The sequence below is a fragment of the Mycena indigotica genome (genome assembly GCF_014461135.1).
Source record: "Mycena indigotica strain 171206Taipei chromosome Unknown Mind.scaff0008, whole genome shotgun sequence".
NCBI lineage: Eukaryota > Fungi > Basidiomycota > Agaricomycetes > Agaricales > Mycenaceae > Mycena > Mycena indigotica.
This window is the reverse complement of record NW_023503007.1, coordinates 4,332,371-4,339,776: the sequence shown is the minus strand read 5'-3', so window position 1 is coordinate 4,339,776 and position 7,406 is coordinate 4,332,371.

Here is a 7,406-nt window from a genome sequence, read left to right as displayed (position 1 = left end):
GAGGGAGCTCCTTACTGTTGCATTGCCAAACACTCCTTAGTGTCGACTTTGGCATGGCTCCTTTCCAGAGGAATGGTCCCTGGGCTCCTAGCGGAGCGACCAGGGACGACCAGAGACATCCCCTGCTCCATTCTGATCGACCCTCAGCGGGCCCGATCGGCCCCTAGCGCCCACAGTATATAAAGACTACAGTATTACTCCTGTACCTTAGGTTTAGCATTGAAGTCTCTTCCTTTGAACCCTACTCCGGCCTGGTCCCCTAGAGGGGGGTTGCTGCGACCATACCCCAGGAAAGGGGCGTCTAGACGACTTCCAACACTCCAGGCTAGCTTGCCTCATTGACCTGAGCCCTTGGTTGGGCTGGACAGCTCAGGCTCTTGTCTCTTATGTTCACCCTTGTCCTAGCCACTTCTTCTTGCTCTCTGGCCTCAAGCTCTGGGTTCCCCTGGTACGGGGCGATGGGAGGGAGCGGGCCCGATCGGGCCCGCATGTCACGCGTCACACCGCGCAGTCACGCGGTGTCTAGGAGCCACAGCGACTCGTTTCTCCAGGAAAGGAGATATGTCGCCCCTTGGACTGGCAACCCTTCTCAAGCGCTCTAGGGGTCTCGGGCCCGCAGCCCCCCTGCGGGGCGACTCCCCTCGACCCCCCGAACCGTCGGGCGTGACCGCGTTACGTCACGCCCCGCCCGAACGGCTTGTTCAACTGGCCCGGCCTATGCCTCGGGCACCAACCCTACTAGGCAGCACTCTTTGGCTATGGACTCATTCCCTTCAGCAGGGGTAGGACACTCTAGACGACTACTCGCATCCTGTGACACCGCTGTCACACAACGTGACAGCGGGGCGTCTCGAGCCGCCCCGAGCTGTCCCTACCCTGCTCTCTATTGCAGCAGTGGCACCATCTACGCTGCCTGGCTGCCGACCACCCAGCTATGGGGGTTGAACCATCTTTCCCACACTTGTCAGACTGGCAGGAGACCGTCACGTGGGCCCGGGCCGGCCCTGTTCCTGACAGAATGCTAAACCTCCTTTACTGTCCTTCTTTCAAGTGTGGGGCGCTCTCTGGAAAGCTCAAGTTCTTGGAGCATCCTTTCTGTGCTGAACGACCACTCTATGTGTCGGCACTTCATCCAATGGGTTGAGGAGTTATCCCTGTCGTCTTGAAACTCCTGGGAGCCAACAACTTTTGCTCCATTTGTCTTATGGGTTGAGGAGTCCACCCCTTCGCGTTAAAACTCCTGGGAACAGGTCAAAACCTGCTCCACTTGTCCACTCCGGTTAAGGAGTTCTTCCATACCTTCTGCGCCTAACGACAAGACGAAACGACCCGATTCGAACCTTCGATCACCGACAACGACAAGGGACCGAATTAACGGGCCCTTTCGGTTCAAATCTACCCCGCTCGCCATACTTGCGGGCCCGACGATCCGTCTGTTCTGTTCTGGGTGTGCGTTCTTAAGAGAGACCTTGCGCGGCCCGACTCGAAGTCTGCCCTGTCAATCTACGGGCCCGATGACCCGTTGGTCCGAACACAAACCTTTGTTTCTTTCGCCCCTACTCGGCAAATTCTTTCTCTATACCCTCTTCTTTCGAATTCTTGTACCCTGGCGCCGAGGTAAGGAATATCGGCTCCCCCAGATGTCGACTTCTGGGCCGCAACTTCTATCTGCCATGGGGCGTCCACTCCGGTGAACGGCGCTTGAGGCACGGGAAACGTTGAGTCCGTCCCAACCTCTATAGCAGCCAAGGAGAGTGGAAAACCACTCTGGGAGCGCTGGGGGAAGAAGCAGACCCAGGCTCTTTTCACTAGCAAGAGACCCGTCCCGTGTGCCCGAAACGTGACCCATCTCCCAACTGTGGGAAATTTTGTTCAAAGGCGCTGGCCTTCAACCAGACACACCCTAAAACTGTGGGAATTGACGTTCAAACCCTTGTACGACCGAGGGAATGAAACCGACAACGAAAATCGGCCCGAATCGGCCCGACAAGCCCCGACAATCAGAGAGGCACAACGACGATACGTAACGACAATGACGACCCCTGGAACGGGGTGTAGCTGCACAATGGCGGCGAAAACCGGGGACAATAACACCCCAAAATTGGAGGCTGGACAGAGGGATGGCTAGGTGTCGTCATAGCGACCCCATCGCCTCTGGGCTTCGACTGGCAACGAGATTGAACATTGCATATGCGCGGACGCACTGGACCGGACCGGGCTGAAACTACGCAAACAGGAGAAGCTACGAAAGGTCTAAAAACGCGCAGCCAATGCTCAGCATGTAATTGGAAGCCAGTGTTCGGAAAATGTGAACAACCAAACACCCCGAGAAACCGGGGGCGACCAAGCCACGCCGACTCGAGATGAGTCGTTCCAAGGGAGGGGGCGATGTCACGGATAAGACCTGGCCCGTCCGCTCCGGCGCTGGTGTCGGGCCATCGCGGGCCCGTAGCACGCAGCACGTGACGACAGGGAACATGCGCCCCAGTAGGAGGAACGCACACGTGGGAAGCACGTGACCGAGAACGACGCGTCGAGCCGTCGCCGAGCCCAACTCGACACAAGGCGATAGGGGAGGAGTGCTAGGAGGTTAGGAGTAGCGCCTGGCCGACAAGGGATGTCCGATCGTCCCCTCTGCGGCTAGGAACGGGAGAAATGGGGGAGACTCAGAAGCGTCTGGATGTCCGATCATCCCTTGCAAAGGCGCGCCTGGGGCAACAGGCGATGGGGAGGAGTGCTGGGAGGTTAGGCGCAGCGCCTGGTCTGCATGAGGTGTCCGACCACCTCCTCTGCAGCCAGGAACCGGGAAGGGGGAGAACCAGAAGAGCGTTGGGGGTGTCCGATCATCTCTAGGCAGAACGTGACTGGGTAGAGGGCGGAAGATGAGAAGTGGATATCGACCAAGCCCTTCAAACAAGAAGGCACCTACATGCGAATCACGGAAGTTTTTTTTCAAACCGGAATGGGATGCGGAAATCGACGTTAATTTTTCTCAACAATTGGAATTGGATACGGAAATTGGACCATAAAACTCGGGACGAGTTTCGCCTAGTGGGGGGGTGATGTGACGGTTCGGGTCGGGCCGTCGGGCCCTATACGGCCCGACGGGCCCTCACCACCCTTAGAGCCCTAGGGCTTGACAAGCCCTCATATATTCACAAGCTCAAAGCACTGAGCAACAACACTAATATCCCAGAGAAGGGACATAATCACGGATCGCGCTTTAGTCAGCCATCAAGCCATCATGACCCGCCATCAGGGATCATGATGCGCCGCCGGACGGCCTTGACAGCGGGCCCAATCGGCCCCAGACAACCACAGGGATCAGGAGGGAGCTCCTTACTGTTGCATTGCCAAACACTCCTTAGTGTCGACTTTGGCATGGCTCCTTTCCAGAGGAATGGTCCCTGGGCTCCTAGCGGAGCGACCAGGGACGACCAGAGACATCCCCTGCTCCATTCTGATCGACCCTCAGCGGGCCCGATCGGCCCCTAGCGCCCACAGTATATAAAGACTACAGTATTACTCCTGTACCTTAGGTTTAGCATTGAAGTCTCTTCCTTTGAACCCTACTCCGGCCTGGTCCCCTAGAGGGGGGTTGCTGCGACCATACCCCAGGAAAGGGGCGTCTAGACGACTTCCAACACTCCAGGCTAGCTTGCCTCATTGACCTGAGCCCTTGGTTGGGCTGGACAGCTCAGGCTCTTGCCTCTTATGTTCACCCTTGTCCTAGCCACTTCTTCTTGCTCTCTGGCCTCAAGCTCTGGGTTCCCCTGGTACGGGGCGATGGGAGGGAGCGGGCCCGATCGGGCCCGCATGTCACGCGTCACACCGCGCAGTCACGCGGTGTCTAGGAGCCACAGCGACTCGTTTCTCCAGGAAAGGAGATATGTCGCCCCTTGGACTGGCAACCCTTCTCAAGCGCTCTAGGGGTCTCGGGCCCGCAGCCCCCGCTGCGGGGCGACTCCCCTCGACCCCCCGAACCGTCGGGCGTGACCGCGTTACGTCACGCCCCGCCCGAACGGCTTGTTCAACTGGCCCGGCCTATGCCTCGGGCACCAACCCTACTAGGCAGCACTCTTTGGCTATGGACTCATTCCCTTCAGCAGGGGTAGGACACTCTAGACGACTACTCGCATCCTGTGACACCGCTGTCACACAACGTGACAGCGGGGCGTCTCGAGCCGCCCCGAGCTGTCCCTACCCTGCTCTCTATTGCAGCAGTGGCACCATCTACGCTGCCTGGCTGCCGACCACCCAGCTATGGGGGTTGAACCATCTTTCCCACACTTGTCAGACTGGCAGGAGACCGTCACGTGGGCCCGGGCCGGCCCTGTTCCTGACACAAGCCTATGGAGTCAGCAAGAGAACAGAGTCAGAGAAAACTGGAGTCAGCGTCGGGCTGACACTGCCTCCGTGATCCGCCCGGAGTTCGGTCCGTGTGGGCGAATTCACGACATTTATACCTCACCCTTGCATCCAAGATATCTTCTACTTCCCACTCTGGGACTCTATCCTCAAGGTCTGGAGGGTATGGTCGTAACCGGGGCATCGACCGTCGTATGACACTCCGAGAAGTGGGCGCGCTTTCCGAGGATGTCAATGACGACCATGATCGCGTCATACCCATGGGCTTTGGGGACCTCTACTATGAAGTCGACGGAAACGGTATGCCAGCGTTCCGGGGGAGTTTCCATGGGGTGCAGCTCCCTGTGGGGCAGTCTCCGGAGTGCCTTGGTACGACAGCACAAGTCACAGGTTGCAACGTACTGGCCAATATGGCGAGACATTTGGGGCCACCAGTAGTTCCGGGAGACCAACTCCAAGGTCTTGAAGCGACCAGCATGTCCAGCAACTTGAGCGTCGTGGCAGAGCTCGATGATATGTCTCCGCAGGTCCTTGTCCTTAGGTACAACGATCTTCCCACGAAAGTGGAGAAGACCACTGGAGATGGCCCACTGGTCGGGCTCGCTGGACAGGGCATCGCGAATGTCACGAAGGAGTTCGGAACCGGGACCGGAAACGGAAACACCTTCGAGTGCGGAACCGGGACTGGAAACGGAAACACCTTTGAGTGTGTGGATGTGGAAGAGTTCGGGGCGCAGAAGGACAACGTTGGAGTTGTCGTAATTGACTCCGTGATCAGCTCTCCGAGAGAAGGCGTCAGGTCAACCCATACCGCGGCCTGGCTTGTGGTGCAGCATGAAGTCGAACCGGGAGAGGTAAAGTGACCACCGGGCCTGTCCGTAAGACCTCCTGAATGATCTGCCAGTGTTTCCGGAGGTCAGAATGGGTGATCAAGATTTTGTCAAGGTAGATCATGACGTTTCCAGACTCCGGAGAGGATGAGGTCCTGAAAAATATCATTCATCATCATTTGGAATGTCGTGGGAGAGTTTGTCAGGCCGAAATACATCACCAAGGGCTCGAACAGGCCTCGGTTAGTCCGGAAGGCTGCTTTCCACTCATCACCTTCTTTGATCTGGACATTGTTGAAGCCCCAGCGGACGTCGAGTTTAGTGAAGTAACGAGCACCTTTGAACCGGTTGATGAGGTCGTTGATCAGTGGAAGGGGGCACCGGTTTTTGACGGTCATCACGTTGAGAGCCCGGTAGTCCTGGATAAAGCGTAGTCCGCCATCCTTCTTCTTGACAAAGAAGACCAGAGACGCCATCGGAGACTTGGAGGGGCAAATCCGGCCTGTCGACAGCCCTTCCTCAATGAGCACATCGAGCTTACGTTGCTTGAGGGGCGAGATGGGGTACACCTTGCAGTTGGTGGGCTTAGCGTCGGGGACAAGTTCAATAGCGTGGTCGGCTCTCCACTCCGTCCAGTCTGGGATGTCTGAGAGTGGTGGGGTGGAGTTCCTGGCAAAGGCTTCAGCCAGGTGCTGTGAGACAGTGCTGCCTGTGCGTATCTCTAGAAGATGCGGTCACCATCTTCGAGCTGGTCATCATCGTCGTCCGAGTCCGAGTTCGATGTCAGATCAGGCAGGCCGGAATCGAGACGCCTGGTAGTCCTGGATGAAGCGGAGTTCGCCATCCTTCCAAGACTGGAGACGCCATCAAGAGGCGACATGAGGTACACCTTGCAGTTGGCGGACTCTAGCTCCAATGAGAGGTGGAGGGAGTTCACCCCAGGGGAGGCAGCGACAGTATACTGCTTGGTTCGTTTCTTTTGCCAGGCAGTGAGGCGGCGAAGGACGATGACCAGAGTCACGGGCGGAGTCGGAGATGGAGTCGAGGCAGGGGCAGAAGAGGGTGTGTCTTTCGTTTTGGGCTCATTGTAGGGCAAAGAACTGCATTCATCATACAAAGAGGCAAAATGATTTATGGAGGTGAATGAGGGCACACTGGTCACTCATCGCGGGAGACAAAATCCTCTCCGGCCATCGACTCCGCTACCGTCTCCAGCAGGGAGGATGTCCATTGAGCGGGCAAGATGGTTTGGGTCGCCACAACACCTGAAGTAGGCGTGACGAGGAGCACCCCGAGCCCTGGTGCAATCCAACTCCATAGGGACGGGAGTGTAAGGGCAACCCCGGAGGCCTGAGATCAAGGTCCTAGCAGGGGACGATCCAAAGAGTGAATAGAAGTAAGCAAATACAAGTGAGGCTGACCTAGCAGGGGAGGATCCAAAGAGAAGAAACTCTAAGGGTCCGCCTGCTAGGTAGCGGAACTATATACTGCGCTCTTGACGCGCCAAGGTTGATTGTTGCTCCGTGCAGTATGCCTGCGCCATGTCGCAGGCCAGGTCCCAGGGGGATCGCCAGGCGGGGGCGGCGATGCGCCTGACGGAGGCGGTGATGCGATCGCCAGAGTCAGAACCGGAGTCGGACCGGAATCGGAATCGTCTCCGAGGGGCTGAAAGGGAGGTTCCCCTGACATCACCCCCCCCTTTGAATGCGGCGTCCCGACGCATAGACCGGAACGGAATCGAGTCGAAGGTTGCGGAGGCGATGTGCCGTGGTTTGCCAGGGTACTTACGATAGAACTCCGCGATTTTCTCCGGGGCGAAGACGCGGTCGAAGCGGACCCACTGGTCGTGCGACGCGTCGTAGCCTTTCCATCTGACGAAGTAATTCAGCCGTTTATACCTCACCCTTGCGTCCAGGATTTCCTCTACTTCCCACTCCGGGACTCCGTCCTCGAGGTCCGGAGGGGGCTGGTCGTAGCCGGGGCGTCCGTCGAAGGGGTCGTCTTGGGCGAGCTCGAGCTTGACGACAGGGAAGACCGGGTGGAGCTTCGAGTAGCGCGGAGGGAGGTCGAGCTTGTAGGCACCTTTGCTGATCTCCGCGACTATCTTGAATGGTCCCAGACGGCGGTGGGAGAACTTCTCCGAGGGGCGAGTCGTCCTGATGTCAGAGGCATCCAGCCAAACACGGTTGCCAACCTTAAACTCCGGAG